Source organism: Ovis canadensis, chromosome 26, assembly GCF_042477335.2.
Source record: "Ovis canadensis isolate MfBH-ARS-UI-01 breed Bighorn chromosome 26, ARS-UI_OviCan_v2, whole genome shotgun sequence".
Taxonomy (NCBI): domain Eukaryota; kingdom Metazoa; phylum Chordata; class Mammalia; order Artiodactyla; family Bovidae; genus Ovis; species Ovis canadensis.
Genome location: NC_091270.1, coordinates 52,306,257 through 52,315,925, shown reverse-complemented (window position 1 = coordinate 52,315,925; position 9,669 = coordinate 52,306,257). Strand labels below are relative to the sequence as shown.

The 9,669-nt window shown below is 47.1% G+C and overlaps 1 pseudogene; it reads left to right on the top strand.

The window, feature by feature from the left end:
• Positions 1-233: 233 nt before the first annotated feature.
• LOC138431186 (small nucleolar RNA SNORA70) lies at positions 234-342 on the top strand (annotated as a pseudogene).
• Positions 343-9,669: the final 9,327 nt, after the last annotated feature.

Sequence of the window (9,669 nt, the reverse complement as noted above, 5' to 3'; positions counted from 1 at the left end):
GAGCACTGATCCATCTACGGGAGACCCTTTTGGGTTTGGCTCAAAGCAGAGGGCAGTTGGCCTGGAGACAGGCCAGACAGGCTCTTTTTCCTGAAAAGTAACCTTCTCTCCCCCGAACCCCTCTCCTTCTCCTCCAGACCACTGTTCTCCTAGACAGAAACCCAACCCTGAAGACACTTGTAGAGTAGGAAATTTCAGCGACATGGATCTGACCTCTTCAACTAAGGCCCCCCTTGAAGACCAGTGTTTTATTCTCCAGTTTAAAGCTAAGACAGCAGCCTCCTTGGCAGTGTGTGCATCCCGTTGCCTGCACGGCTGGCCCTAAGGGACCTGGAGACAGCCCTGCCTGGTGGGCATCCATGACTGGCATGCTGTCCCCAGTCCAGACTCCATTCAGGTGTGCGTGGTGCCTCTGAAAAGCCCCAGGGCAGAGGCCAGGGTCCACAGTGGCCAAGTCCTAATGTCCATCCACACCAGGCTGTAGAACAAAGAACATGTGACTGAGGCCCCCTGCACGGCCAAGTTCAAGTTCCCTGGCCGCCAGAAGATCCACACCTCCAAGAAGTAGGGGTTTATAAGGTCGAATGAGGATGAATTTGAAAACGGTGACCGAAAAGTGGCTCATCCCCAATGGCAGTCAGGTGAAATACATCCCTAATAGTGACTCCCTGGACAAATGACCAGTCCTGGACTCATGAGAGCCTTGGCACTGTCCCCTCCTTACTCACACCCACCAATGAATCCTACTTTCCTGTCCAAAAAAAAAAAGGAAAAAGAAGAAGTAAATGTCCTTGATTTCTTACAACTATCTCAGGACCTCTTAGAGATGGTCAGAGGTTTCAGGAACTGCCCACTGTCTTCAGCACATCACCACCATCCCCAGGAGACCCAGCGTGGGGCAGTGCACAGCCTCTTAAGCTCCACTTCCTGTCACGTGGCGGCAGTGAAGTCATCCTGAACCCAAGGTCGCAAAGTGTGGGTTAGACGCTCGCCGAGAAAGGGTGAGAGGGTCAAAAGGAGTAGGGCAATAATGACTCCATTTTCCATGCTAGTCTTCAGGGGGAGGGGTGTAAATTCAGATATGTGAACTGCAAGCGGCTCAAAGCCATTCGTAGGCTCACGCGCTGCTGTGGGGACCGGAGGCTGCTCCAGAGTAAGACGCACGTTCCTTCTCCAGCTCCGTGACCTTGGCGAGCCTCTTGCGCCTTAGTTACTTCATCGTGAAAATGGGGTTATCACAGTATCTATGCTATGGGGTTGACGGAGTGAGAGGTGAATGATGGAAGCGTTAGACTATTTCCTTAACCGTCATGTCCGTGGTTCCATGCCTGGCATGTAACTGTCGCTTGTAAATACTGAAAGACAGAACGATGGAGAGAGAGAGAGAGAGAGAGACAGAGAGAAAGAAGGGAAGGGAAGTGGGGATGGCGGAAAGAAAAGTGAATGAACAAGCTCATGATAAGTGCTTAATAAATGCTGACTATTATTATTGTCAAGCATTTAATCCTTCCACCCCTCCTCTGGAAAGGAGAAGTACAGTTCTGTTGATTTGAGTGTGGTTACCTGATGGTGAGACTGTTCGGAGTAAGAGAACAAATCCGATGCAGCATTAACAAGGGATATCTGGGGATGAGGAGGGCCTGGCGAAAACCACTGGAAAGTCAGCACGTGAAATAGTACAGAAGGGTCGCAGTTGGCTGTCTTAGGTCACTGAGCTGCGGCTGAACTAGCGTCTTCCTCTTCCCTTTCTCTGCATTCTTCCTCTTCTTTCACCCAGCAGGGCAAAGGGGGAGGACTCGGGATTTGGCTCTGCAGATGTCCTGGATGAGTTCCGGTGTCTCTCGGGTGGGAATTTCATTTGCACAGTGAGGATGCAGGCATGGTTGCTCTCTGAGCTGTGATCAGCCTCTCCGGCTCCATGATTCTCCTTTCATAGCTCAGTGTCAGAGGATGTTTGATTCCCTGTATCCGCAGTTTGGAAAGTCTTAGGGAGTCTCTGAGCTGCTTTCAGTGTGTGTGTGTGTGGGGGGGTGTCAGTGGTAGGGGGTGGTAACAGTGGGATGGTATCCAAGGGCAAACCGATTCCCATAAGACTAAGATCTTATTTTCCCTTCCCCTCTCACTCTCTCCAGAGAAGGCATTGGCACCCCACTCCAGTGCTCTTGCCTGACAAATCCCATAGAAGGAGGAGCCTGGTAGGCTGCAGTCCATGGGGTCACTAAGTCAGTCACGACTAAGCAACTTCACTTTCACTTTTCACTTTCATGCGTTGGAGAAGGCAACGGCAACCCACTCCAGTGTTCTTGCCTGGAGAATCCCAGGGACGGGGGAGCCTGGTGGGCTGCCGTCTATGGGGTCACACAGAGTCGGACACGACTGGAGCGACTTAGCAGCAGTAGCAGCTCACTCTCTCACAAGTGTAAAGAATATGAGATTTCACTGATAGTCCCTGAGATTACACACAGCCGCTAACCTTTAAGAAATGCCTGCTTGCCGAGCGTTGGTGTCGGATCCAACAAGAAAGTTTGTGATTAACTTACAAGGCTGTGGCAGCATCCCTCCCTTTCCCACCTACATATCCGAGTGAGGCTGACTTCATGGACCTCAGCCTAAACTGGTTACGACACTGGACTGCAGAAGCACAGGAGAATTCAGCTGCCTTTTCTTTTAAGCCAGAAACCAGAAAGACCTGTGAACATACAACAACTCTCTTCTTACTTTTTAAGAAAGTATAGTCATTTCCCATAAAAATGTTATCTAGGTCCATCTAGTCAAAGCTATGGTTTTTCCAGTAGTCAGGTATGGATGTGAGAGTTGGACCACAAAGAAAGCTGAGGGCCGAAGAATTGATGCTTTTGAACTGTGGTGTTGGAGAAGACTCTTGAGAGTCCCTTGGACTGCAAGGAGATCCAACTAGTCCATTCTAAAGGAGATCAGTCCTGAATATTCATTGGAAGGACCAATGCTGAAGCTGAAACACCAATACTTTGGCCACCTGCTGCGAAGAACTGACTCATTTGAAAATACCCCGATGCTGGGAAAGATTGAAGGTGAGAGGAGAAGGACATGACAGAGGATGAGATGGTTGGATGGCATCACAAACTTGATGGACATGAGTTTGAGCAAGCGCCAGGAGTTGGTGATGGACAGGGAAGCCTGGTGTGCCGTGGTCCATGGGGTCGCAAAGACTTGGACACGACTGAGCAACTGAACTGAACTGAACTGATATTCATGTGAAATAGGCTTACCGTGCCATGTTCAAGTGAGTTAATAAGCACTAGTTTAAAAAACTTTCTGATTTAGTTGCTAATACAATAAATATTGATAGATAAAGCCCACATTTAAGAAAATGCTCAATTGTTTTTAAAAGATAAAGGGGTCCTGAAACCAAAAAAGTCGAAGAGTCACTATCCTAAATTTATGAGAATGAGCGGGTCTACCAATGGATTACTTGTTATTAGTTAAGTGTGTTATTTTACCTCTTCAACCGTATACCTTCCCCAACTCTTCATACTGAAATACTTCAAGTGAATGAGGTTACATCTTTGTTTCAGTGTTCTGCTGAACATAAGAATTTTGCAGCAGGCTAGACTAGGGCAAGGTAGACGAAAGATGTATCAGGTTTAAGAAAATGGGAGTAAGTTTTCAGTCTGGAACATGTTCTAAAAATATTGAATGCTTATCAAACTTGTAGTCTGAAAACACGTGTGACTTTAAAACAGTTAGTATTCCCCCTCCCAATAGTCACCTTCACTTTGAAAAATGCATGAGGACGAAATGATTTTGCTGACAGCTCACCCGTCTCGTGGACAAACCACGGCAGGGAATAGACAGGGAAGGAAAGCTATCCAACTCATCTTGAGTTTAGTATAGCATGATAAGAAAACTGGAGACAATATGGGAAAAAGAAATGATAAACCAATGTGATGGCTTAAAATATGAACACAAACTCTTTGATATACTCCCTTTGACAACACGCTTGCCCTTGAGTGCAGACTGGGCTTAGTGACTTGCTTCCAGCAAGTAGAATCTGGCAGAAGTGATGATGCATGGTATCCTGTTTAGTTGCTAGCTAAGTCGTGTCTGACTCTTTGTGACCCCATGGACTGTAGCCCAGCAGCTCCTAAGAGGCTCGTGGCTTCTACCTTGCTCTCTTGGGTCCTTCTGGGGGCAGCCGGCCGCCATGCTATGAGGACACGCAAGAAGCTCTGTGGAGAGATCCGTGCAGTGAGGAGTTGAAGCCTTTTGCCAATAGCCATCCAAGTGGCCCACCCGAGGACCTTGCAAGCAGAGCCCCCAGCCCAGCTGAGCCATCAGATGATTGTAGCCCTAGTGACGCCCTGCCTGCAATTTCATGAAAGACCCTGAGCTGGGTCACCCAGAGAAGCTGCTCCTGAATTCTTTTTATTTCTTTTAATTTTTACTTTATATTGGAGAATAGTTGATTTATAAGGTATTAGTTTCAGGTATATAGCAAAGTGATTCAGTTATATATACATCTACATATATCTATTCTTTTTCAGGTTCTTTTCACATTTAGGTTATTACAGAATATTGAGTAGAGTTCCCTGTGCTATATAGGAGGTCCTTGTTGGTTATCTATTTTATGTACAGGAGTGTGTGTGTATTGACCCCAACTTCCTGGTTTATTCCCCCCTTTCCCCTTTGATGACTCAGTTTTACATATATATATATTCTTTTTCTTCTTTTCCACTGCGGTTTATCACTGGATATTGAATGCAGTCCCCTGTGGTGTCTGTAGGACCTTGTTTATCCATTCACATGTAATACTTTTCGTCTGCTAATCACAAACTTCTAGTCCTTCCCTGCCCCACTCTCATTCTCCCTTTGGCAACAGCCAGTCTGTTCTCTATGAAAAGACACTATTTTAAAAAGTAAAAAGGTGAGCCCTACCCAGGAAAAAGCTTCTTGCAAAGTGTGTGACTGAGAAACGATTGGTATCCAGACCATGTCAGGAATACCAGACCATGTCAAGAACTCCAATGCCTCACTAAGAAAAAGACAAATAACAGAACAGAGAAATGGGCGAAAACAGGCTTCACAAGCCTTTCACTGGAAGGAAGAAATAAATGGCCCAGAAGCATGTAAAAAGGTGCCCAACCTTATTAGTAATCTGGGAAATGCAAATGAAAATTATGGCCATCGCGCACCTGTGTGCTCACTCGGTCGTGTCCAGCTCTTTGCGACCCCGTGGACTATAGCCTGCCAGGCTCCTCCGTCCGTGGGAACCTACCTGGCTGAGAAAAATGTCAAAGTCTGACACTGTCGAGTGCTGATTCAACTGGGGAGCAACTGTATCTTCTGCTCTTGGGAGTTCCATACACATCTTGACGGTTCTAGGAGAACTGAGTTGTGCACATTAGCCGCGTGACTTCACGCCCACTGACACACACGCCAAATGGATCTTACACGTGCGCGGCAGGAAGCATGGCTAAGAATGTTTGTGGCAGTAAGTAGCAAAAACCTGAACACGGCTCAAGCTCCATTACCTGCCAAATGGCTAAATGGCTTGAGATATTCAAGTACTGAGGAACACCTTCCAGCAGCGGAAATGAACAAAGGACTCCCTCTGAAGCTCAGGAATTACGCTGCATAAAAAGTACAGATATTAGTAGAAGAATCCATATAGCATGATGCTACGCATTCAAAGTTAGAAACCATGACAAACTAAGCAATTTGCTGTTGAGGGACACATTCAGAGGCGGTAAAGCTGTAGAGGAGGCAAGGGAGGGATAAGCAGAATCCAGGACGGTGTTTACACCTGGTGGGCGGGATGAGGGCAGCAGGCGGGGGGCAGCAGAAGGAAAGTGTGGATGCGGGCGCCTCTAACCCTCTCTTCAGTAGCTGGGTCAGGGTTCTTGGTGCTCAGGTTTTTTACACATTTAAAAAAATATATTCTTCTCCATTATGGTTTATCACAGGATATTGAATATAACCCTGTGCTACACAGTGAAAGCCACTCCAGCTCTTTGTGACCCCATGGACTACACAATCCATGGAATTCTCCAGGCCAAAATACTGGAGTGGGTACCCTGTCCCTTCTCCAGGGGGTCTTCCCAACCCAGGCATATAACCAGGCCTCCCGCAGTGCAGGCGGATTCTTTACCAGCTGAGCCACCAGGGAAGCCCTGCTAGGGAAGACACAGTAGGGCCTTGGTGTCTATCCATTCTAAATGCGATTGTCTGCATCTACCAACCCCAAACTCCCAGTCCATTCCTCTCCCTCCCTGCCTCCCCTCGGCAAGCACAAGTCTGTTTTCTATGTCTGTGAGGCTGCTTCTGTTTTGCGGATAAGTTCATTTGTATGGCTGATTCACTTCCCTGAACAGCAGGAAAACAAACACAGCCGTGTAAGCAACTGCTAAGTCGCTTCAGTCGTGTCCGACTCTGTGTGACCCCATAGACGGCAGCCCACCAGGCTCCTCCATCCCTGGGATTCTCCAGGCAAGAACACTGGAGTGGGTTGCCATTTCCTTCTCCAATGCATGAAACTGAAAAGTGAAGGTGAAGCTGCTCAGTCGTGTCCAACCCTCAACGACCCCATGGACTGCAGCCCACCAGGCTCCTCCGTCCGTGGGATTTTCCAGGCAAGAGTACTGGAGTGGGTGCCATTACCTTCTCCAATAAAGCTACTATATGCCAATTAAAAAAAGATGTGGCTCATATATACAATGGATGCTCCTCAGCTATAAACAAGTACCTGACGTTCATTTAATTATCTTTCTTTATGTCTTCCACATGGCTATAGTGGGTTTTTTTTTTTTTTTTGGTATTGAAAATTCATGGGACCAATAAATACCAAATTCTGGTTAGTCGTTACCTCTAAGCAAAAAGGGGATGGGATTAAGGTACATCGCACTGGGCCTTCAACAGTATCAATTATGTTTTATTTCTTTAAAAAATCTGACATGAGACAAAATTTCAATGAAACTGAGAGATGTGTCCTGGAGTATTTACACAGACATTTTCTGTAATTTTCATTTTGTTTGAAATGTTTCCTAATAAAAATATTAGAGGAAAAGAAACATGTGTGGAAAGTCCAGAGGGAAATGCATCACAATCTGAGTGTAATCATATTAGGGGGCTGCGGAGGGGCTGAGATTACGGGTGATAATCTGCAATTTTCAAAAATATTCAATGAAGATGTCATTACTCTTATAATTAAAAGTCTATTAAAGATTGTTAAGAATTTGAAAAGGAATATGTGTGTATATATATAAGTATACAGGTATATACATATATGAATACGTATACATATGTATATTACCAAATATATGATTGAGCCTTCAACAGACACGATGTCTAGACTTGAAGCAGTTGATCAAATGTATAGTTCGATATATGATCAATGATTGTAATGGTGTACCTCTAGTAGGCAATGGCACTCCACTCCAGCACTCTTGCCTGGAAAATCCCATGGACAGAGGAGCCTGGTGGGCTGCAGTCCATGAGGTAGCTAAGAGTCGGGCATGACTGAGCGACTTCACTTTCACTTTTCACCTTCATGCATTGGAGAAGAAAAAGGAAACCCACTCCGGTGTTCTTGCCTGGAGAATCCCAGGGATGGGGGAGCCTGGTGGGCTGCCATCTATGGGGTCTCACAGAGTCGGCCACGACTGAAGCGACTTAGCAGCAGCGTACATATGTGTACATGAATCACTTTGCCATACACCTGAAACTAACACAGCATTGTTAATCAACTATACTCCAAATAACATTAAAAGTTAAGAAAAAATCTATTAAAAACTTCTTCTATCCACTTATTTTTCCTCTTCTAAAACTGGAACACCAAGAACCCTTGAGACATTCAAACAGTTGCTGGATTCCATCCTTACTAAGGGAATGGACTGGTCCACTGTGAACGAACCCAGTGTTCACCCTAAAGCCAGACGGCGACTCGGCTTCCAGGCCCTGGGTACAGACTCCCAGGTTGGAAACTGGCCCTGTTACTTGAGCAGGTTCATTGTTCTTTCTGTGCCTCAATGTCCTCTTCTGTAAACTGCGCCCAATGCCTACGAATGCCTCAGAGACAGTTACAAGGATTATATAGGTGACTGTCGGTGCTTAGAACAGCCTGGCATATAGGAAGCCCCGGGTATAAGCTTGTACATTCATAAGTCAGTGGAACAAATGAGGCGGGGCTTGGAGAGCGGACTGTGCTGAAATTTGGAGGGATCCTCGTGTTCCTGAAATAACCAGGCCTTGCACTTCCTGTGCTGAGATAGTGCCGATGGTTCCCTTTCAGAGATGAAGAGGAAAGAAAGGCAGAAAATGCATGAAAAGCTCCTGGGAGCAGCCTGCTGACCAGGGGCTGACAATGTCCCCTTGCTCCCCATCAGACCACTCGCCCTCCCTCATCCTGGTTGTCACGGGAGCTCTGCCCTGGGGAAGAGTCAGGGCCTCAGTGCGCCATGAGGCTGGCACTTTGGAGCCCAGTTGAGCCTGGTTGCTGGTTTTGTGCTTTGTACACTGGCCTTTCCCTTGATGGGTTCATGGGAGGAGAGCCTTGCACTGCCCACGGGGCTGGTTCTGGGGAAACTTCCAAGGCACCGGGCGGTCTGCGGGAGACCCAGAGCTGCTGGACTTTCCAGGCTCAGGGGCCTGTGAGATCCGACCTGTTACCTGAAGCACCGTTCAGTGGCCTTGCAGAATCCTTACAGCCTGCCTGATGGTCCCTTTGCCAAAGATTTGAAGTCACAGTTTCTACTATAGGCATTTTCTAAGTCATTGTTACGCTCCGTGTTTAGTTGCTGGGGGCACATTCTCTTCAGTGCCTAGGGACTCTGAAGAGGAAACTATTATGGTTTCTGTTCTTCCTGGGATGGTGACCCAGCTCCTTGCTCCCATCACCCTGCTGGTGACCACCACGGTCAGGCCGGAACCTCCCCTGCGCACTTCCTTCATGCCAACTCCTCTAATTACACACTCCGTCCCACGCCCAGTGGGTGTGTGCAGCACCTCGCCACCATGAACCAGCCTGGCCCAGCCTCTGTCACTAAGTAAGATCATCTGTCCTGTGGTCAAGTTGTTGGAAGTCAACCCTCACGTGACCTGCTTCTTTGACTTTTTTTTCATTTTTCTGGCCTCTCAAAAAAAAAAAAAACTAACATTTTTTTTTTTTAAATTCTGTGCTAAGAACATTGTTTTGAAATTTTGTCTATAATGATTGTGGGCTTCCCTGGTGGCTCAGTGGTAAAGAACCTGCCTGCCAATGTGGAAGCCTCAGGAGACTTGAGTTTGATCCCTGAGTTGGAAAGATCCCCTGGAGGAGGGCATGGCAATCCACTCCAGTATTCTTGCCTGGGAAATCCCATGGACAGAGGAGCCTGACAGGCTATAGTCCACGGGGTCGCATAAGAACCAGACACGACTGAGTGACTGAACACTGTAATGATCATTCCTGTTGTTCAGTCGCTGAGTCGGGTCCGACTCTTTGCGACCCCATGAACCGCAGCATGCCAGGCCTCCCTGTCCATCACCGACTCCCAGAGTTTACTCAAACTCATGTCCACTGAATTGGTGATGCCATCCAACCATCTCATCCTCTGTTGTCCCCTTCTCCTCCCGCCTTCAATCTTTCCCAGCATCGGGGTCTTTTCCAATGAGTCAGTTCTTCCCATCAGGTGGTCAAAGGATTGGAGCTTCATC